The sequence below is a fragment of the Zootoca vivipara genome, chromosome 14, assembly GCF_963506605.1.
Source record: "Zootoca vivipara chromosome 14, rZooViv1.1, whole genome shotgun sequence".
NCBI classification, from domain to species: Eukaryota; Metazoa; Chordata; class Lepidosauria; order Squamata; family Lacertidae; genus Zootoca; species Zootoca vivipara.
The window spans coordinates 19,943,414-19,966,374 of NC_083289.1; positions in this window are offsets into that span (position 1 = coordinate 19,943,414).

The following is a 22,961-nucleotide window of genomic DNA, read 5'->3' on the forward strand; positions in this document are numbered from 1 at the left end:
AGTACAAATTACAAAAGCCCAGAATCATAACAATATAATTCGCATAGATTGAGAAGAGGCTTCGATTTGTTGAGAGACCGCATTTAGCTCATAGTGGCCCACCTCTGGAGAATAAGAAATGGATATTTTACAGGCCTTTGACACAGAGTTCTACATCTTTAGAATTACACGCCAGTCTCTCAAGTTACACAGCTCTTGAGATCAGAAGCAATAAAAAAATCTCTTCACCTGAGGCAAGTTTAACAGCAGCTTTTCTTATTTCTTTAAAAAACAAAAACAAAAAATGTGGCTTTAGCATTTCTTGCTACCTCAAGCGAGTTTTCACTGATTTGGCATCAGATGCAGATCGTGTGTCAGGTCACTGCCCAATAATATAAGAAATATAGCCATATATAATTTTTTATTATCAACATTATTGATTAGATTACAGTATATATTGTTGACATGCCGAAATGGCTTCTAATAGGAACCAAGAGGAAAACAACTTTATAAAAGACTGGAGGAAATTGCAGATTATCTTAAATGTTATTGTAGACATATAAGTTCATTAGCAGGATTAACTTAAACCAAACAGTTAAAATTAATGTTAACGTTAACTAGGGAAGAATTGTTAATTGGAGTAATGAAGAAGATGCAGTGTTATAGATTAAAAATTATAAGAAACCGAAAAAGGAATGAGGGGAAGTAAAAATACATATATTTGTTGCAAAATATTGCATTTTATTTATGTTTAAAAAATTCTTAAAAATTGAAAAATAAAATGTATATATAAAAAAGGGGGAAAAACCCAAAAGGCTTCTAAAAATCTTTTTGCAGATAAAACAGGAATTAGAGCTAAACTTGTGCTATATTCCACAAGAATTTTGGCAGTGGCTTTTATGTTGTGTAAAAGCTCAGATATAATGCAGACATTAACCTCGGGCAAATGGAATAAACTGTTGTGTGGATGCAACCTTGTGTTTTTTTTGGTGCATTTCTGGAAGTGGCTTTTACTTTTTGTTAAAGCTCAAATATAATATGGAAATAAACAAGGAAATATTGGGGAAACAGAAGAAACAGCTGTGTGAATGCAGCCACACAGCTACCCGTAATCAAATGCAGAAAGTCAAAAGATGCAGAGTGTGTGTGTGTGTGTGTGAGAGAGAGAGAGAGAGAGAGAGAGAGGACTCAGCTACACAGCTGCAAATAAAACATTTTTAATGTGTTGTAAAGTGCAATATACAAATGTGACACTAGATGGCAAAAGTGAGCTATGCAAAATCCAATGTATTTTTCAAAACGTTTTTTTAAAAAAATCAGTTTCACAGCGTTTTTATATGTGTGTAGATTCCACCAGAGTCTTATGCATTCTTATGAAATGGAAATGCTACAACTCAGAACACCATCTCTTAATCTGTATCGTTTATCTCTGGTTGTCTGGCAATGACATTTTTCAAATACAGAGGTGATATATACAACTGAGGGAAATGAAACTCTTTTAAACTCAATTTCTTTGGTACATAAAGTGAAAGAAAAAGATTTGTTTCTCTGTGTTAAATGCCTAGCCAGTTATGTTTATATTGACCCATTCATTATCTGTTGGTGTAGTTTAACTGTGACATCACTGAGGATTATTTTCCTCCCTGCACAGCATGATCTTCTCATGAGGTCCAGATAGCTCTGTTGTCCAGCCGCACAATGAGAATAGCACTGTAACAAGGTTATAATGTAAAGCACTAAGCAATTAGCTGGCAGATTTACCTCTCTGTCTTAAAAGGATTTTTATTGCTTAATCAATCTCAAGCAATTTATAAACAAGGCTGGGGTTTTACGGTGGAACATAAATCTGCTGTATTTGCTTCCCGGATAGAATGGGAGGGTATGTGCGCAAAGATCTAAATTTCAAGGCGACATTTTATCAATTAAAAACTTTCTAAAAACTCTGTAAGGGGTAAAATTCAAAAGAAGCAGCTATCTTAGGGAGTGAAAATGGAGATTTGACTTATTAGGTCACACCTAAATATTTGCAATGACTTCTAGGTACGCAGTTTCTTGAGAGAGCTGAAACATTGATTTACAGTGCGATTCTATACATGTCTACTCAGAAGCAGGTGCATTTGAGTTCAATAGTGTTGACTCCCATGAAAATGGGTATAGGATTGCTGCCTTTTCCTGGATATCCCCCATGTAGCGATGCTCCTCTTTTAATGGGGTGAGTAATACTTCTCCTTATTATTAATGGATAAGTATTTTAGAATGAAAGAAATGTCGAGTTGGAAGGGACCCCGGTGCTCCACCCTATAGAATGCCCTCCAGTCAGATGTCAAGGTGATAAAGAACTGCACAACTTTTATTTTTATTTTTTTTAAATCATAATTTTTATTGATTTTACAAATTACAAAAAACGGTACATACATGAACACCTTTTCCACCTTCTTCCCACCCCCCTCCATGGGTCCTCCCCTGCCACAGAAGTATCCCACGCAGGTGAACAGTCAGAGATGGTCCATTTTATGGTTGGATTTCTGTCCTCCTCCCCCTCCCCTGCCCCCAAAGCCCCCCCCCCTGCCACCAGAGAGCTCCAGGAAACCAGGGCAGTACGCAGGAAGACGTCCATCCAACCATCTATTCTCATACCAAAAAAGAGTTAAAAAAAAAAGAAAAAAAGAGAAAAAAAGAGACAAAAAAGGAAAAACAAAACAAAAATAATCTTTTTTCCATTCATAATTAATAAACCATATTTTGTGAGCTTCCCCAACCTCCCCCCTTCCCCGGGTTTCATCCCTTTTTTATCCTCTTCAACAGTTTCTTATTCTATAAAATAATTACCTTTATACCTTATACTACTTTAAAACTTAGCTATTATCATTTTCACCAAATATCCAAATCACTGAAAAATCAAACTCCCATTTTTTCTTCCCGTGCCTAATTTTTTTCCCCCTCTATAAGCCTCCATATTTTCACCTTTTTCCAAAATCAATTCACTTTTAAACTATAACTATTCCCAATCTAACCTTTCATCCCCAATTTCCGGCTCCAACCCCCCAATCCAGCAAGTTCCGTAGTCAGCAGTCCAGTTTTCATCCTAATAATCTATCCTATTAATCACAACTTCACTTTCCCTTCACCCCACCCCCTTTTTACAGTATTTTGCCATCCAGGCCTCCATACAGCACCCCTGAGTTTTTTCTCTTCTCTGCTTATTTTTTTCCTCTTCCCTGTGGGCATTCTGGAGTTCCAGTAAATCCAATCGTACCCCCCTCAAAGGAGGGGCACTCCACCTGACTTTTTGTAGAGTAAAATCATCTTTTTTTCGTGGTGAGCTTCATTTTGTATTATATTGTCACAGTCCTCATCTTCATCTTTTCGTTCCAAATCACAGTCCCCATCATTGTCAAAATCCTCCAAATCACTGTCACTGTCATTCTCACACTCGTCTTCCTCAGTTTCAGTAGCTTCATCCTCTAAGAAGTCATATTCTGCCATCACCATCTGGAATTGTTGCTTTAACTCTTGCTGTTGTGTCTCCTCTTGACATAGTCCTATTCTTACTTCCCACATTATGGTCAAAACAGTCCGCTGGAACTCAGGCGAATACCTTTTTGTTGACATAGTTCAATCCTGTCAAGGTCAAAACTTGTCACATGGGGTGGAAAATGGTCACAGTTTATTTTCTCGACTCCATTTTAACAAGCTGGCTGCATCCTCCAAGTCTTATTAGAGATAAAGTTCAAACTCACATTTCAAAAGCATATAAACAAAAAAAAAGGATTTCCAAAAAGTCCAAAAATAGAAATAAAAATAAAATTCCACTTATAGATCCTGATCAGCTCACTGGGTTGTCTGGGCTGCCGGCTCCCGGGGAAAAGAAAGGTCTTTCTTGATCTTAACCTCTTTCTGCAGGGTGTTCACAACCGCAGTCTTTCTCCCCTTTTACCCTGCATCTAGGGGAGATCCTCTTTGATGCCTTTGAGGGAACCTTTTAAATTGAAATCTTCTATTTACGGCTTCGGGTTTCTATTTACTGTCTCTTAGGTTGCCGGTGGGGGGGTGGCTTCCTCTTTTTTCCCCTCTCTCCCAAATCCAAATTATTTTATAATCCAAATCGTGAGATTACTTACACTCTTATTTCCAATCGTTTTTTTTCGGAAGAATCCAGCGCTCTCCGCCTTCGGCTTGAAGCTTCTCTCCGCTAGGGTAACGTTGTCGCTCAAGATGGCCCCCGCGACTTCTACCCTCCTCGCTCCGGAGCTCTTATTAGAGCTTGCCGGAGAGTTGGGGAGTCCGGATTGGGGCTCTGCCGAGCAAAATTCGCCCCCGGGACGCTCTTCCCGAGGTTCTAAGGGGCGCAGCGTCGCTCTCGCTGCCCTCCCCACTCCTAGCAGAGACGGGCCGTCTCGGAGACGAGACGGGACCCCGCCGATCGGCGCTGGCACTGAACCGGAAGCCCAGAACTGCACAACTTTTAGAAGACCTCTGACGGCAGCCCTGATTAGGGAAATTTTTAAGGTTTGATGTTTTATTATGTGTTGGAAGCTGCCCAGAGTGCTCCAAACAAGCCAGGACATGTTTGGAGTGAAAGAGAAGCAAAAGACTGTGTGAGTTGAACTTTATAATTGTTGTTACTGAGCATATTTTTTTTAAAGATGTGGAGTTGCCGATGAGAAAAGCCCCCCCCTAGTCGGACGGAAGAAGTTCTGGACGCGTTCGGAGGATTTATGAGCTGTGACGCACTTTAAATTGGAGCAGCGACCTGAAGCTAAGTTCAGCTATAGGGCAAGGAGATCCATTAATTTACCAAGAGTTAATGGTTTGATGTTTGGGTCTCCTGCCTGAAAAAGCTGTAAATTCTATAATGATCGTAAATCTTCATGGCTATGAGAGAAAACGAAAGTGATTTGAGTTTTTCAAGATGGCGCTACTTCGAGCTGCTTCGACGCAACAGGGAGCTCCATTAAGAAGATTTATGGGGAGGCTGGACTGATTAACTCACACAGGAGAAAGAACATCTGTGAAACTTTGTTTGATATTTATCTCAGCAGCTGGGAAACAATCGGATGAAAGTGGAATACATCTATGTGACTGTAAGGGGAAGATCTGGATTATTATGAACTTGGAGGACGATTTGAACTTTAGAAAAAAGACGGCAGTGGACAGTTGCGAGGAATTCCCAATTTCTTGAAGCATGGGAACCCAAATAAAAAATTCTTTAGATGATTTGGCATAATATTCGGTTTGATTGATATATATATGTGTATAATTTGAAATATTGAATGTGATATAATTGGTTTTAATTGGAAAATTAATAAAAATATTTAATAAAAAAAAAAAAAGGAAGCTGCCCAGAGTGGCTGGGGCAACCCAGCCAGATGGGTGGAGTGTTGTTGTTGTTGTTGTTGTTGTTATCAATATCTAAATTAAGGGCCATCACTGTCTTTTGTGCAAGCAAATTCCATAGCATAACTATGCCCTGTGCAAAGAACTAGTTACAGGTAGGTAGCATAGCTGCCAAGTTTTCCCTTTTCTCGCGAGGAAGCCTATTCAGCATAAGGGAAAATCCCTTAAAATAAGGGATAACTTGGCAGCTATGGTAGGTAGCCATGTTGGTCTGACGCAGTAAAAACAAAATAAAATTAAAAAATCCTTCCAGTAGCACCTTAGAGACCAACTAAGTTTATCATAGGTATGAGCTTTCGTGTGCATGCACACTTCTTCAGATACACTGAAACAGAAGTCACCAACTTAGTTGGTCTCTAAGGTGCTACTGGAAGGATTTTTTTGTTTTGTTTTGTTTTGACTGTGCAAAGAAGTACTTCATTCTGTTTGTCCTGCATCTTCCAACACCAGCTTGATCCAGCAGAGTCTTTTCATGATTCTTATGTGGTTCCATTTATAAGCTTCCCATAGGTAAAGGTAAAAAGATAAAGGACACCTGAATGGTTAAGTCCAGTCAAAGGTGACTATGGGGTTGCAGCGCTCATCTCGCTTTCAGGCCAAGGGAGCCTGCATTTGTCCACAGACAGCTTTCTGGGTCATGTGGCCAGCATCTCAAAACCGCTTCTGGTGCAACGAAACACTGTGACAGAAGCCAGAGCACACAGAAACTCCATTTACCTTCTCACCGCAGCGGTACCTATTTCTTTGCTTGCACTGGCATGCCTTCGAACTGCTAGGTTGGCAGAAGCTGGGACAAAGCAACGGGAGCTCAGCCCATCGTGTGGATTCGAACTGCCGACCTTCTGATCAGAAAGCCCAAGAGCTTCCCATAGGACACTGGCTGACCACTGTGAGAGCAGGATGGTGGGTTACATGGGCCACAGGCCTGATCCAGCAGGCTCTTCTTATATGGTTGGGCCATCACTCCCAACCTCTATGACCAATGGTGAGAGTTGATGGGAATTGTAGTCTGCAATATCTGGAGGACTATAGGTTCCTCCTCCATGCCACAGACAGTTAGCAGTAACAGTGTACAAGGCAACAACTAATACCTCTGTGATATGTCTGAAGAAACAAAGAATCTGGTCAGAAAAGCGACATCTGTTGCTCAGGAAACCCTAAACCTTTAAGAACATAAGAATGTTGGTCAGAAAAGCCTGAACCTTTAAGAAGATTGAATGCTGCCACACTTGCAATCCAGTGTTCACTTATAGATGCCACATCACAAGGAGGACTTTGCAATGCTGGAAAGGGTACAGGAATGGACAAGTAATATTGGGGGGATGGCAGGAGCGGCTCCCCTTTGAGGAAAGGTGCAATGTTGAGCCTATTTAGTTTAGACATGAAAGCAGACAAAACAGAGGTTCATAAATGTATCCATTGTGTGGAGAAAGAAGACAGAGATGCTTTCCTGCCTTTAATAAAGCCAGAACCTGGGGTCAACCAATGAAGATGAATGGTGGGAGATTCAAGAGAGAGAAAAGAAAGTATGCCCACAAACAGTGCAGAGTTCAACTCTTGTTAAATCTCTTTGGGATATTTTATTGTACATGATTCATAAATGAAACAAATGAACAGGCTAAGGAATTGACTCTAACATGACCGCCAACTTTAGACTATTTTTAAACGGGATAAGAGAAATTCAAGGAGGAAAAGGCTATCAAGAGCTACTTTTGGGGGGGGGGGCTGAAGGTTTGTGTGTGGAAATAGAGAGAGGTGTTGCTGCAGATGCTTCATGAGAGAGTTAAAGATTATAGATAATTTATGATAAATTAAAGGTCATGCAATATGCAGTCAACAAGGAAACGAAGGACCCATACTGAGGAAGACTGAAGACTCAGCGTATGGAAGAACTTTATTTTAGATATAATATTTTCTTAGTATTTGATGTGATTTGTTTCTTTTCTTTTGTTCTATTTGTGGTGAATGGATTCAATATTTAAAATCAATAAAGATTAAATTGCCCAAAAAATAAAAATAAAAAAGGTTCCATAGCTCTGCTGGATAGAAGCTGAATCTAAGTATGAACAACTGCATTTGTGTGCATTATTCCTCAAATTACCATTGCCTTTCTCTCCTTTCCCTCTGCGTTTCTTGATCTTGTCAAAATTTAGATTGTAAGCTGTTCTAGGCGGAGACCTAGCTTTTCCTTGTGTTTTGTAAAGGTGTGCATATGCCAAAGGCATGCCGTAACTGTTATTAACAGTTCAGAAGTCTCCTGTTTTAAAAGTCCAAAGCAATTAAACGGCCATAAAAGCATCTGTTCCAGCTGTCAAAAGAGAATACGACAACTTCATTATACTGCATTGCATAAGTAATTTCTCCTCTCCATAGGATTCCCAGGACAAATACATTTAGTCCTTCACTGGGGCACCTTTTCAATTAATCACCTGTCAGCCAAAAGTTGTCCATCAACTGCCAGGCAGCAGATCGAGTGCATGCTTATGAGGGCTAAGGAAATCCCAGGTGACTGTTCACATAGATGTCTAGAAACACAACCTCATTTCTTATTGCAAGAACGGGAGGGAGACTATCTCTGCAAGATTTAAAGGGCCTAGTTCTGGAGATAGACTAAATTGAGGGGATTATGCCCACAACAGCACATTCTAACAGTGCTTTTGTGGTTGCATAGTTCTAACTCATAGTTACTCATTATAGCAGTGGTACCCACTTGCATAAAAGTGTCCCCCATCTCTCTCTCACACACCCCACTTTTAAATAAAATGATTTGAGCCTACAGTCTGCACACTTGAGACACAGAGCACTGTTACAGCTTAGAATAGCCATTCTGCATTTAGATCTAGTGCTGAGCCAGACAGAACTTTTGGTTGCATTGGGGAGCTGGGGTTCCTAGTAATATAGGAGTGTTCTCTGTTGCCTTTGGGGGATTGGGTACACTCTTTTTTTGGGGGGGAACAACATTCACCAGCATTCCTGCAGCCTCCCTTTCATTCACAATGTCAGGGAGCCAGCCAGCAATAAATCACAGGGAGTACATGAAGTTAACTCTTTCTTAGCAGAAACCAGGTCAGCTCAGGGGAGTCAGCCATTTTCATATACATATTTCAGATACAAAATCTTATTTCATATACATTTTTCATCTAATATATTCTCTCTTTTTTGGCAAAACAATTTCCCCTGATGTAATGTATTTTCATATGTTATTTTCACTAATATATCAATTTTTATATACCTTACTTGCACAATTTGGAGAAATGCAAATTGTGGAGAAAGTGAATTCAGAAAGTGAATTAGGTAGATATGCAAACTGAATCGAATTTCTCTTTACCTCCTCCACACACTCCCAAGTAAATGGGGTTAGGATTGCAGCCTAAATCATCTGTATTCCCTCCTCACAAAGAAACTGAACATTGGGGTCACATGGGAAAGTGCATAATGGAACAATCTGCTTATTCTCTGCAACCTCAACTACAGAGATCAAGGCCAGACATTCAGAACCCGAGTTCCCTGCTTTTCAGCAAATTATCCACTTCAATTATTATTATTTTTTAAAAAACACACACCCTTTGAGATAGCCTAGGGGAGTTTTCAGATAGATACAAGTGCAAATTAAGATAAAGCTGTATGTATAGATAGAGATGTAGATAAGCAGATACAGATTCCAATATAGAGATCTGCAAGTGTGTCGCAGAGCCTGTGGGCCATTATGTATTGAATGAGCTATGTTCCGTGCAGTGACTGTACGCAAGGCTCTCGCTTTTCAACACCTAATAGGAACAAATGTATATTCACACAGTTCACTGATTTAACAGCTCTTAGAGTTTTTGATGAATAGCCCATTATATTTTCAATTCCTAGAGTTTTATGGCAAAAGGTTGATGGGGGAAGGGGAGTCAAAAGCCAGAAACTCACTGGCTTATACCTTCCAAACTTGGCAGATAAACTCTGCTTTGCCCCCCCCCCCCGATTCAATAGCAGGGGGGGGGAGTCTAAGGCAGGAACAGATCCCCAAAATAAAAGGATGGGAGAATAAAATATTTCCCTGCGCAATTATGTCTAAATTAATACAAAGAATACAGAAAACTAATATACATACATAACAGTAGAAAACTGATTAAATACTTTGTATTAACTATTGGAAAGAACATAGGACAAATCAATACATATTTTATGTATGTTTTCTTTATTGCGATTAAGCTATTAACATCAAGAACAGTAAATAACTTTTATGAATCTGATCACAAAATAGCCTCGTACTTCTTCACTCCTTTATCATTGTATGCATACTGTAGAATTTTTTTTAAATGCAATTAATAGCCAGTGTTTGCACAAACATTCTCATTAACTCAATGCAGTAGTTTTCATAAGAAATTAAGAAGAACCTGTTGGATCAGACCAGTGGCTCATCTAGTCCAGCATCCTGTTCTCACAGTGGCCAATCAGATCCCTATGAGAAAACACGAAATAAGACCCAAGACCAAGAATACTCTGCCCTCTTTTGGTTTCCAGCAACTGGTATTCAGAAGCATTGCTACAACCAACTGTGGAGGCAGAGCATAGCCAACATGGCTGGTAGCCATGGGTAGCCTTTTCCTCCCTGAATAGGTCCAATCCTCTTTTAAAGCCATCCTAGTTGATGGCTACCACTGCTTCTTGTGGGAGTGAGTTCCACAGTTCCACTATGCACAGCTTGAAGAAGTACTATCTTTTGTCTTCCAACATTCATCTTCATTGGTTGCCCACAAATTCTAGTGTTATGAGAGAAAGAGAATATCTTTTCTCTATCCACATATCTATTATCTATCTATCTGAGTTGTGCCCATGGAAATACTGAGATTCCTTGGAATTCCCTATTCAGAAGCAGTGGACGTCTGGTCCCTGAAGGTCCCATAGCTCAGTGGCAGAGCAAATGTGTTGCATGATAAAGGTCTCAGCTTGGAGCCCTTGTATTTCCATTTAAAGGGTTTTTGTAACAGGTTGATCTCTGCCTAAGGTTCTGGAGAGACACAGCCAGTCAGGGTACCTGATATGATTTGTCTGATCTGGTTTACAGCAACTTCCCATTTCTTTAGGGCAGTTTGCCCATTACTGCCAGGGCTGCTATCCTGGAGACAGCAGCTGGTTCCACAGGTGAGTCAAACAAGTGGATCCGTAGCTTGGTCTGAGTTTCCAAACCAAAGTCAGGCCAAAGTCAGCACAGGCCAGAATCAGACCACTGGTGCCACACTGGAGAGCCAGTGTGGTGTAGTGGTTAAGAGCGGTAGACTCGTGAACCGGGTTCGCGTCTTCGTTCCTCCACATGCAGATGCTGGGTGACCTTGGGCTAGTCACACTTCTCTGAAGTCTCTCAGCCCCACCCACCTCACAGGGTGTTTGTTGTGGGGGAGGACAGTGGCGTATTAAGATGGGGGCGGTGGGGGCATGCTGCCCCAAGCAGCAGGCTGGGCGGGGTTGACCACCTCCGACAGCCGCTGCACGACACGGCCGCCGCCATCGAGGACTTAAGCCCCGATGCGAGCGAGACTGCCTCACTCTGCGGCTTGATTGCGGGGTTTGCTGCGGCGGCGCGGCGTAGGCCTCCTGCGCACACATGCGCTGTGCATCGTGACGTGTGTGTCGTTCGTCATGACACATGTGTCGTGGCGCGCGATGCATGCGCACGACAGACGCCCCGCCCCCCAGCTGGGTGCCTTTGAGTTTGCCGCCCCAGGCAGCCAGAAGGCTAGCAACGCCGCTGGGGGAGGAAGGGAAAGGAGATTGTTAGCCGCTTTGAGACTCCTTAGGGTAGTGATAAAGCGGGATATCAAATCCAAACTACTACTCCTACTCCTCTTCTTCTTCTTCTTCTTCTTCTTCTTCTTCTTCTTCTTCTTCTTCTTCTTCATATGGCGGTGCGCAGGGCAGTGGCAACAGCTCTGACTCCTGCAGCAGAATGTCTCACACCAGATCATTCCCTTGAAGCAAGGAAAACCCCAATGGAGACAGGGAATAAAGACTTTGATCCTCCTCTTAAGCCACTAACACTTGTTTGCTACAAACCCACATGCCCTGCAGGCCATTTTGAATATGATCAGGGGCCCATTTCATGTGATGTGCTGCCCAGGTCTTTGGGGCCTCCAGTTGGCATGTGTAAGCTGAGATGAAACATTCTCACTGCAGAGGAAGCCCAGTAAGTGCCATGCCTGGCCCTGACCTGGTACCAGAGGCCTTGAATGACAAAGTAGGCACCCCATCCCTCATCCCCACGCACCCCCTCCTCACCATTTCCACTTCCAGTCAGGGAAGGTGGAACAGGGAGGCATCAAGCAAGCTTGAATCTGTCAACACCTCTGGCTGCAGAATGTTTGAAATGTGCTGACTTAATGGGTGGGACCCAATTTTCCACAGCCTTTTCCCCCCGCTGGTATATTCATCCTCTCCTGAGTGCTTTGGGGCAGGTGCAAAGGGCAGCCTAAGCCTTCTGCTGCCTTCTTGTTATCCGTGCTGAAGGATGAGGATCTAGCCGCCAGAGAAATATGTGTCCATCAGGTGACAATGAGAAGCCTGACACCCAAGTCAAATCCACATGGGGCAATATCACTAAAGTCCACTGAATATGCAGTGGGTGGCTTTTTCCTCAACTCTGCCCCTTCTTCTCCCATATCAGAAATTTAAAAATAGAGGAGCCTGAGAATGTGGCCATGTCAGGACCAGCATCATCAGGCATCTGCTAAGGCTCACAACCCAGCAGGGGTCCACCCAGAGGTCTAACAGACACACACACACCAGACTTCCCTGGCACAGCTCTCCCTTCCTGCTGTGACTACCTCTTCAAACATGTGAGTAGTGACAAGTTATAGGCACCGGCCTGAAGGCACCTGAGGCCACCACCTTGCTGAAACTAAGCAGGTCCAAATCGGGTCTAGATATGGTCAGTGCCCACCAAGGAACCACAAATACAGTATGCCAACTTGGGTTCTGTCATGGAAGAAAGTTGGGGCATGTATATCTTCATATATGCATAGAAATGTAAGGCTGGCATCACGCAGCTCCCATTGGAGGATTTACATTCAGTCAGGACAAGGGATGGAAGCAAAAGAGCAAGCAGGTTTTGAAAATCACAGATTTAAACAACAGCAGAGATTTGAATGAAGCAGGGAAGCAGGGACTCAGAGGAGTTGTGAGGCTATGGGGGTGGGGCTTGAAGCAGCTGTGGGGTGGGGAGTCAATGGAAAATAAATGGAGTTGGTAGCGCGTAGGCAGGGTTGGCGAGCAATGGGAGAACGGGGAGTGCCCCCTAGTAATAAATAAATAAGCGGGATTTGTCCTTGCTGCAGCATTATCTTCAGCTTCAGGAAGTGGTAACCATTCACTTGGTTCTGCCTTTGGGAGGAGAGTTAAACCTTCTCACCTCCTCTGAAATCCCAGCCATTTAAAGAAAAAAAAATGTAAAGGCTGCTCCTAGATGCACAGTTCCATTGCAATTTCTGTTCCTTTGTTACACAGCTGCCAGGGTGGGGAAACTCAGGAACAGGGGCCAAATCTAGCCCTCAAGGTAGGAATGGAGAAGAAATCCAATTTTGCTTGCAAAACAGGGGCACAAGGGTAGTCTGGTACACTAAGGATAAGGAGTAAACATCCATCCGGTTCAGTTTTCTAGCACCCTTCGGTTCCATCTAAGACACCTCACATTTCCCTTGACATTTCAGCCATGAAAGCCAACAACTGTGACCCACACACTAAACATAGACCAAAACTAATTGTCACATGCTGCTGGGTGTAAGTCCTGTGGTACGGCCTGTCAGGAGGGGGTGGTAATTTTTTCCTACTCCTGGTTTATGAGAAGCAAATGCACTAGGTCTTTGCAGACATCAAGGTATTGCCAAGTTTCCTTTTCCCATTACAAGTCAAACCCTCATCGGGCTTTATTTTCCCATTCACACTTCACCAAAATTCAGTTTCCTCAGCATGCTGTTTTCAGCCTAGATTGAATCTAAGTCTTGCCACCCACAAGGGTATGTGCAGTTACTTGATATGTGTGTTGAAAGCCCTTCCCTTGCTTAGGTGAGTCTCATCTTTTTCTGCCCCATGTGAATGAAGTGGTGCTTTCGATCTTGGTATATACCCACCCACAACATCACTGGGCAGGTGTGGATGCACACACACATGAAACATACATAGCTACACACACATCGGCTATCAAATGGACACACAAGTGAGGGGAATGCAGAATCCATCTGTACTGAGCTTTTCTTTTCAGAATGAAACTGCTTTGTGAAAAAGCACTTTTCAGGGGGCATAAAATCTACAATAGATCCAGACCAGATGGTGTGTGGACTATGTAGAAAAAAGAAGATTTCAGTGTGCACTGTATGCAGGATATAATGTTTTGTGTATGCAGCTGGTGCCAACTTCATTGGGAAACTGACCACCTCCAATCCCCAGACCACTGGTTCTGTCATTGTCATCCCCTCCCCAGCAACACTACGGAAGTTCACAGTCCCTGCTCTAAGCAAAGGAGAAATTGGTCTTCACTTTTAATGTCACACCTTTCTTTGTGGTTGCATAAGCTGCAGTTTAAAGCAGGCAGGCTGCTTACAATTCAGGGTTCATATCTCTAAATGTCTCCTCCTCCTTCAATCTCCCGCTCATTAAGTGACAGGATCTAATCACAGCTCCAGTCCCCACATCCAACACGCAAACACAAATCTTCCCAGAGATGATCAAAATAGCTATTTTATTTATCTTTATTCTTTCGCAACCCTTTGCTTTATTTGCATATTCAAGTGGTTATTAGGGGGGAGAGAAAAGTCATGCATGCAAATTTGACATTCAGATGTCAGATCCCTCCATAAATAAGGTCAACTATGATGAGGACACATGTTACGTCTCCAATTATAGGTCTCTTAATGTCTAAATAATGCTAATGTGAAGCATCTGCCATCAGCCCATAGCTCACAAAAAGAAAGGGGGGGGGGAGAATGTTCGTCAGATCATCAGTTTGATTCAGTCTTTGCCATGCCTGACCTGTGAACTCACAAGAGATCTTATATCTAAAACAGGCTAAAAACTGGGCGTTGATTGTTTGCGCCCTCCATTTCCCAATCTTTGAATAAGCAGCTGTGAAGTCTCAGAATGTTCGCCAACATTTTTCCCTCTGGGTTAAATGTGTCAGCAACAGAACACTGGCAAACAGCACAGTTTCTTCATGTTCAGGAAGCTTTGCATTTGCACACAAAGCAAGAAAAGCGGGGTAGAGCAGGGCTGGGGAAAGTTGGAGGAAGGTGCCAAGGAGACTGAATTTGACTTTAATTAACCAGCCCAATGTGTGGTTGCTGGTTTCTAGCCAATATCAAGTTGGTTTTAGAGCAAGAGTATTGAAAAGCTGAAAAGTTCGAGGGCATCTCCTCTACCTGGCTGAGATTTGGATACAGTGGTACCTCATGTTGCAAATGGGATCCGTTCCAGCGGCCCGTTCACAACATGAAAAGGCTGCAACATGAAGCGCCACATCTGCGCACATGCCTGACGCAATGCGATTTAGCGCTTCTGCACATGCGTGCAGGTCACGGACGCACCGAACCTGGAAGTAACCCATTCCGGGACTTCTGGGTTCAGCGCGTCCATAACCTGAAAAGACGCAACTCGCAGCAGATGTATCCTGAGGTATGACTGTACATAGATCCACCTCCATCACCTTACTGTTCAGAGTGGTCAGTCTAGGGTTATGATCTAGAAACTACCAGTTCGCTCACTTCACATAAGCAACCCAAATGCAAGCAACCCCACCCCCCCAAAATAGTTAAGCACTTTCTCTGTTTCCAAACAAGACACCAGCTGCAAATCTAAGCAACACTCATTCTCTGTCCACCCACTGCCAAGAACATAAATGACAAATGACATTGTATCTCACAAGGCTTTACTGTGCCGCAGATGTCTGGGGTGGTCATCTGCCAGAACTCTGGTGACAGTTTCACCATCTGATCTCCTGCTGTATATTTATAGTCAAATAGTGTTTCGTGTAGCTGTATGCTTCCTGTTACATAACCACGGGAGAAGGAGCTAATTGATGTCAATGTCTTAAGGTCTCTCGGGTGTCAGATGGCTCAACCGCTTGTATCATTGCACAGTGCAAAGAAAAGGTGACGGAATATAGAGTGACCAGGGTGGATGGCGAGAGTTCAGAGCTTGCCACCAAATGCCTTTAAGGTTTCTGGGGGCATGTAGGGGACCTGGGAGGGGGGTTGCTTAGAATCATAGAATTGTAGCGTTGAAAGGTATCCCAAGGGTCATCCCTGGCAAGGTCGAAATCTCAACTAAAACATCCATGACCCAATCACCATCCAATCTCTGCTTTAAAGTCTCCAAGGAAGGAGAGCCCATTGCCTTTCCAAGGGAGTCCCTGCCATCTGCCTGGCCCGTCATGTGAGACTGGGCCTTGACAGCGAGAGCCTCTCCTCCTCACCCATTTTCCAGCAGGCCCAAGGGAGGAGGCCAGCAGTGGCAGCCATGGAGAGCCCTTGGGATGCTCCTTCGCAGCAGCTGCTGCTGCCACTACCACTACTTGAGTCAAGCGCCAACTCATCCTCCTCCCTGAGCTTTGCAGTGCCAGCCCTGGCAGGGGGAATAGGGACATTCCAGAATTAAATCAGAAGCTGCGATGGCTTTTGTAATTCCGGGACTGTCCCTGGAAAATTGGGAGACTTGGAGGGTATGACTGTAGCTCCCCTAATTCTTTGGGGACTCTGGCTGTTTGAAGTGGTATAGTGCTTTAAATGCATGGTGTGGATGTGGCCATATGAGATTACTTTTAAACAAGCTGAACCCTGCCCTCCCGCCCCCACCCACCCCCAAAAAACCACCCCTCTAATGGCTGCAGCCTGAGCAGCGGGAGATAATACGAGAGGCAGTGTATGAGATTAAAATCTCTCTCCCGCCTCTCACTTTGATTCCGGTAACTTTCCTTTTACGAAGAATCTCGCCAGCACAAAAAAAGAGCCATTAACAATATTTCCATCTCTGCCTCTCCTTTCCTTTCTTTTTATTACATTTATCACGAGTAATAGAGGAAGCCAGCCACTCATATAGTACAAAATGTGCTCATTCAACCCAGTTCCCCCGCACACAATGCGCAGAGCCTATTGCTTCGACGGTCGCCTTATTTTTGTCTGCCAGGTGCTGCGCACCACCCACCTCCCCGACAATTGCCTCGGCACAATTACTGTATTGATTTGATGCGGCATTAGCCCCGCACTGGAGATGGTTTATGTTTTTTAATTTGCAATTAGATTTTAAAGAAGCGATGTCTCTTCCTTAAAAGACAGCTTTAGACTCCAGCAGAGGGTTGATGGAGTGAACTTTTTACTTGACTTCGTGAAAGCCGTTTTCTTCGCTAACTCTGGAGTATGCCACTGCTTCTCTTTCTCCGAGAGGCCTCTTAATCCCCTAGAAAGACAAAGTCTCTACCCCACTTGGTTCAAAAGCTGTCTAGGCAGCAAGAGCCAAATAGCAAAGCAACTATCAGGAGAGGAGTGGAGAGACCAATGTTGTGCTATTGATAAGAGGGATGGTGATAGCATCGTACATTTTTATCACCTCGTTCATCCTGGAGGATTCAAAAGTGCTCCACTGATTTGAGGAATCTGCTCATCTGATCCTTTCCACTTGCCACCAGCCCACCTCTGGGAAGGCGGAAGAAGCTGAATACAACATGCGGCTAAGCTTTCTTGGGTGCACCTCAAAGGCCTGGCAGTGAATTCAGTCAAATAATGGTTTCCATCGTAGTGGATTGTTGAGAGAGACAGAGATGTCAGTGAAAGTTAGGCACAAAGGAAGCGCCTGGGTAATTTAAGTGTGTATGGAGAGGGGACAGGAAAAATAAGGACTCTTTTGTCCCCTGAGATGTGCATTATGTTCCCTTCATGTTCTCAAGCGAGTTGAAGTTGTTGATTTATAGAGTTGTGTGAGATAGGCATCCGTTTTGATTTTCAAGCCAAATTCAGTGGTGAGGAAGACATTTCCCCTGGAACATATTTGGTGCATATATTCACTGTTTTCGGTCATGTTCAGTGCCGTTGCTGATCATTCAGCATCTCCCCCCCCCCCCGGCCCCCCGGTCCTTGTTGCAGCTTGATTAGTCATTCCTGGATGATTTCTTCCTATAAACAACACTTTTGTAAAAACAACAACAACGTGGTTACACCATGCTGAGGTTAAAATAATTTAATGTTAAAATAAAGTTACACCAATGATTAAAACATAAGTGACAATGGCATGAAGGCATCCATAAATACCAGTTGGTTAAAATGAAATGGTTTTTTCAAAGGCCTGTCTAAATAGCACTTGGTTCGGGTGACATCTAAAAGAAGGCAGGAATGGTTCCTGCTGAACCTCTGCTGGCAGGGAGTTCCACAGGACAAGGGAGGCCTGCCACAGTAAAAGACTTGGTCCCTAGTGAAGGCTGGATGAACCTCAGCAGCATGGGGAACCATAAGCCCTAAACGGCCTCGGTCCAGTATACCTGAAGGAGCGTCTGCACCCCCATCATTCTGCCCGGACACTGAGGTCCAGCGCCGAGGGTCTTCTGGCGGTTCCCTTGCTACGAGAAGCCAAGTTACAGGGAACCAGGCAGAGGGCCTTCTCGGTAGTGGCACCCACCCTGTGGAATGCCCTCCCACCAGAGGTCAAAGAGAACAACAATTGCCAGACCTTTAGAAGGTATCTCAAGGCAGCCCTGTTTAGGGAAGCTTTTAATGTTTGATTTCTGTATTTTAATGTTTTGTTGGAAGCCGCCCAGAGTGGCTGGGGGAACCTGACCAGATGGGCGGGGTATAAATAATATATTATTATTATTATTATTATTATTATTATTATTATTATTATTAGAAGTGTCCCATCATAGGATCAGAGTGATCAAGTCCTTAATCACATGGGAGTATGTATTGCAGGGGTCAGCAAACTTTTTCAGCAGGGGGCCAGTCCACTGTCCCTCAGACCTTGTGGGGGGGGCAGACTATTTTTGGGGGGTGAACGAATTCCTATGCCCCACAATTAACCCAGAGATGCATTTTAAATAAAATGATACATTCTACTCATGTAAAAACACGCTGATTCCCGGACCGTCCGCGGGCTGGATTTAGAAGGCAATTGGGCCGGATCCAGGCCCCGGGCCTTTGTTTGCCTATCCATGGAATAGGCCAATGTCCCAACATGATGTAGCAAATAAGTTGTAGCCATATGATGGTCACTGAGGGTGCTAGGGAGTGAAAGCAGTGCTCCCAGGATTGTGACATGGGTGATCTCACCAATTGGGAATCCCAGGACTCAGCTACATTCCTAAAGATAAAGCGCTTTATATGCGTTATAACGCTGTGACAACAGAGGGCGCTCTGGAGTCCCGTCTTTCGCCAACGGGATTTCCCTTTGTATGAAGTTTACAAGGCGTTTAACTGAATCGCTTTTTTGATGTGCCTAGGTCCAGCCCCACAGTGAACACAATGTTGTTGCAACACTAGAAAGGATCAGATCTGACTCCATTGAAGGCAACTAAAGGCATCTGAGAGCAGGTGACGGCACTGTAACTGAACAAAGGAACAATTTCACAAGGAACTGACCCCCCACCAGGAAAAAAAAAACATCATCCCAAAGAGTTGTTGTTTTTAGCTCCTGCCAAAAATGTTCATGAAATTATTTCAACTTACCCTCCGAGTTGCTACTCTTGACCAAGGAGGAGCTGAGCTGGCTGGCCTCTAGCTGGCATGGCCCCAGACCCAAAATGTTGCAAAGGAGGCACTCTGAACACCCCTCCATTCCAGAGATTCTTTCCCTTCTCAGAACGGAAGGCATGCACTAGGAGCAAGGTGGCATCTCCAAAACGGGCATAAGATTTTGTTCTAAACTTGGGGTGCTCTGAGTGAGCACCAAACGTTCCATGGATGCCATGTTTTCCAATACATCATCCTCACAGGGGTTTATGCATAATAATAATAATAATAATAATAATAATAATAATAATAATAATAATAATTTATTATTTATACCTTGCCCATCTGGCCGGGTTCCCCCAGCCACTCTGGGCGGCTTCCAACAAAACACTAAAATACAGAAATCCATCAAACATTAAAAGCTTCCCTAAACAGGGCTGCCTTGAGATGCCTTCTAAAGGTCTGGTAATTGTTGTTCTCTTTGACCTCTAGTGGAAGGGCATTCCACAGGGTGGGTGCCACTACCGAGAAGGCATCTTGTTTATAGTTCACAATGTGAACTTTGCTCATTTCTAGAGGGCATACCATAATGTTTGTCAACTGTCGGATAGTTCGTGGTCACTCATCCCTATGCAGTCTGAAGGAACCTCTCTTACTAGCTGTAATAAGAAAAAATGGGAAAGGAAGATTTGGGGATCAGACGTGTAAAATAAAGGGCTGGATAAGGATGAGTTCTATTCGCTTCCCATTTAAAGCCAAATCCATCGAATTTGCATGTTTGTAGAAGCGTGCATTATATTAGGGTATATTGCTTCCAAAAATGTGTACATTAGTCAAAACGACATATAAAAATGTGTTTATAGGGGGAAATTCACAGTAAAATGCTGATGAATATCCACTTTCCATTCCACTGCCATAATGCAACCTACGTAGTTACTTAGGTAAGTTACGAATTTAATGTAAATAATGACTGAAATATTTCCACACCATTCATTTCAATGTGAAGCAAAAGTCAAAACATGCTTAAAAAAAACACATTAATTACAAATCGCTTGCAGGCTTTTAAAAAAAAGGGGGGGTGTATATGGATAATGATTTTATTCACTGAATTGATTTCCACTCCAGACCTGGAACAAAAGCACAAACAGCAGCAATTTCTATTTCTGCAGCCAACAGAATTCTGTGACATTCCTCATTACAACCAAGTGTCAGAAGACAGACAAGCTACAGAAAAATAGACTTGCAAGTACAATTTAACCTCAAATTCTGTTTCTTCCTGGGTCAGGTTCCTCCAATTTTCATAATCCTTGGAGATTAGTGTCCTCCACTCTCCTGGAGTGACAATGCACCTCGCAAATCTCTCCATTTTATACTATTTAAACACTTGAAATGTGAAGAGGTGATCCCCTGGGGACATTTAACAAGAGGCTTAACAAAGCTTGAGAAAAGAAAATTGTTTCACATCGGGCCAGTCTGAGAAGAGTTTTGTTTGCCTTTTTTTTAAGGCACATACTATAAGTGGAACCATTCAAGGTTAAAACATACATTTATCTATTTGTTATTGGAAAGTGTTGTCACCTATATATGTGTTTAAATTCCCTGTTGCGAATATCAGGTAGCGGCTTAGACATGCATTGAGGAATCCCTAGGTATGAACTACTCGATGGCACAGAGTGCCCTCCATCATCTTCAGAAGGTGGTCCAGCTGTGCCCCTGTCTCAACAGGGATAGCCTAACTTTTGTTGTCCATGTTCTGATAACTTCTAGGTTAGATTTCTGCAACACGTTATACATGGGGTTCCCTCTGAATACGGTTTTGAAACGTCAGCTGGTGCAGAATTTGGCGGTCAAGTCTCACTGGGGCAAGACGATCCTGGCCCAACTGCACTGGCTACCAAAGCCTCGTGGCTCTGGAGCACATTATCAAACTCATCCAAGACTGCTGCCCCTTGATCGCTGGGTACCAAACAGCCGTCTTCTCGGATCGGGTTAATCAACCCTCTGGTATGCCATCCGCATCCAACCACCCAGCTATTTACTCGCTTGCTATAGCGGGTGCTGTTGACTAGCTTTATCAGGCTGCTCCACAACAGAGGGGGAGCCAGACTGAAAAGAAATACCCACATTTCTCCTCCTAGAGAAACTCGAGTCAATTTGGGGACTCGAGACATTAGGTCCTGACAGAGCACCTGAAAAATACAGATAAAGCAGACAGAACAGCATTATCTTTGGGGCTGGGAGCATCTTGTTCTGCGGAGAATACCTCTTCTCTTGTTGGCACCATCCAGGAAGGCATTCCTCGGGTTATATGAATATATTGCCATGCCCAGAGCGTGTGCCATGCAGAAGGTCTCATGTCCAACCCCCAGCATTTCAAGGTAGGGCTGGGAGAGATCCCAGACTGAACTCCTGGACAGGTGCTGCAAGGCAAGACTGAGGTAGATGGGCCAGTGGTCTGACTCAGTAGAAAACAGCATCACAAGTTCTCCCAAAGAACCCTGAGGACTAGTTTCTTGTGGGTTCTGAGACTTCTTTGGAGCCCCCTATTCACACAGCTCCAGTTCCCAGTGTTCCCAGGAAAGAGGGACTGACTTTTAAATCACTCTGAGATCTGAACCTCTGTGAGATGGATAGGCGTCTCCTAAGAACTCTCAGCATCCTTAACAAACTACATTTCCAGGATTCTTGGGGGGAAGTCATGACTGTTAAGTGGGATGGTAGTGGTTTAAATATACAGTATAGTGTAGATGGGGCCAGAGCCACATATTGTACATGGCTACCCACATCCCAATAACTTCTTCTTCTTTTTTACAAAACAAATCTTTTGAGTTATTTTTATGGTGATGATAAAACTTACTGCTTTGTACACATTAGATGAGAGGGGGGGCACACCCCACTTTTCCTGTAAGGCATATTTCTTCCTCTGTTTATGGCTTCTCCTCTTCCTTCATTCATTAGGCTCCGAAATATATATGCAATGCAATAAAAGCATTTAGTTAAAGTAAAAGGGTAGTTAATGTTAAAACACACTGTAAAAATGCACTATAAGCCTCCCATTTGGTTAAGAATGCATAAACATGCAGGTTGCCAACTGAGGGTGGGGGAGAAATCTGGATTTGTTTGCATTTCAATAAGAACCTAACTAATTCGTACTTCTTGAACCAATACTCAAACTGAAACACAGTCATCCCATGAAATTGCTACTGCTTGGAATTTTTGCGATGCCGTTTGCCAGCCAATATATGGGGGAAGTGGGTTGCAATAATGTTTATGTTAGGGCACAATGGATGCAAAAAATGTGTTTATTGGGAGGAATTTGCACTAAAAAGTTCACTGACAGTTTTTCACAAGGGGTGTGTGTGTGTGTGTGTGTGTGTGTGTGTGTGTGGTTGCAAATTGCCAACTGAACTTAAGACTGGGGAAATGAAAAATTGAAATCGACAGATTCATTCACCTTTAACTGCATGTCTCATTTGAATAGATTGATAGATAGATTGACTGATTGCCATTCCCTCGCTCTGCCATTTGGACCTTCGGGGCTTACGCTGCAAAAGCTGAGGCCATCAGAAGGCAGCTGTATGCAAGGCACCACGTTTGCCTAGCTTTCACTTTCCTGATTCCTTCCAAGGGATATTTGAGGATTCAGCCCATGTAACTAAGCCAGTGCCCATTGCAGCCAGGCAGTCTTTGCGTAGCGGAGACCTCCTCCTCCATCTACATTCACCCAATGTCACCTTTACACCTCTACCAGGACCTAAATTCTTATCAGGCACACTTACTGACACTCTCCACTCCTCAAGTTGTGCTAACAAGATTTGAAAGATGCTATTAAGCACATTATTCCAACCTCACGTTGGTTCCCACAAGGTTGTGAGTTGCTGCTGTTGTTTTAATTTAATAAAT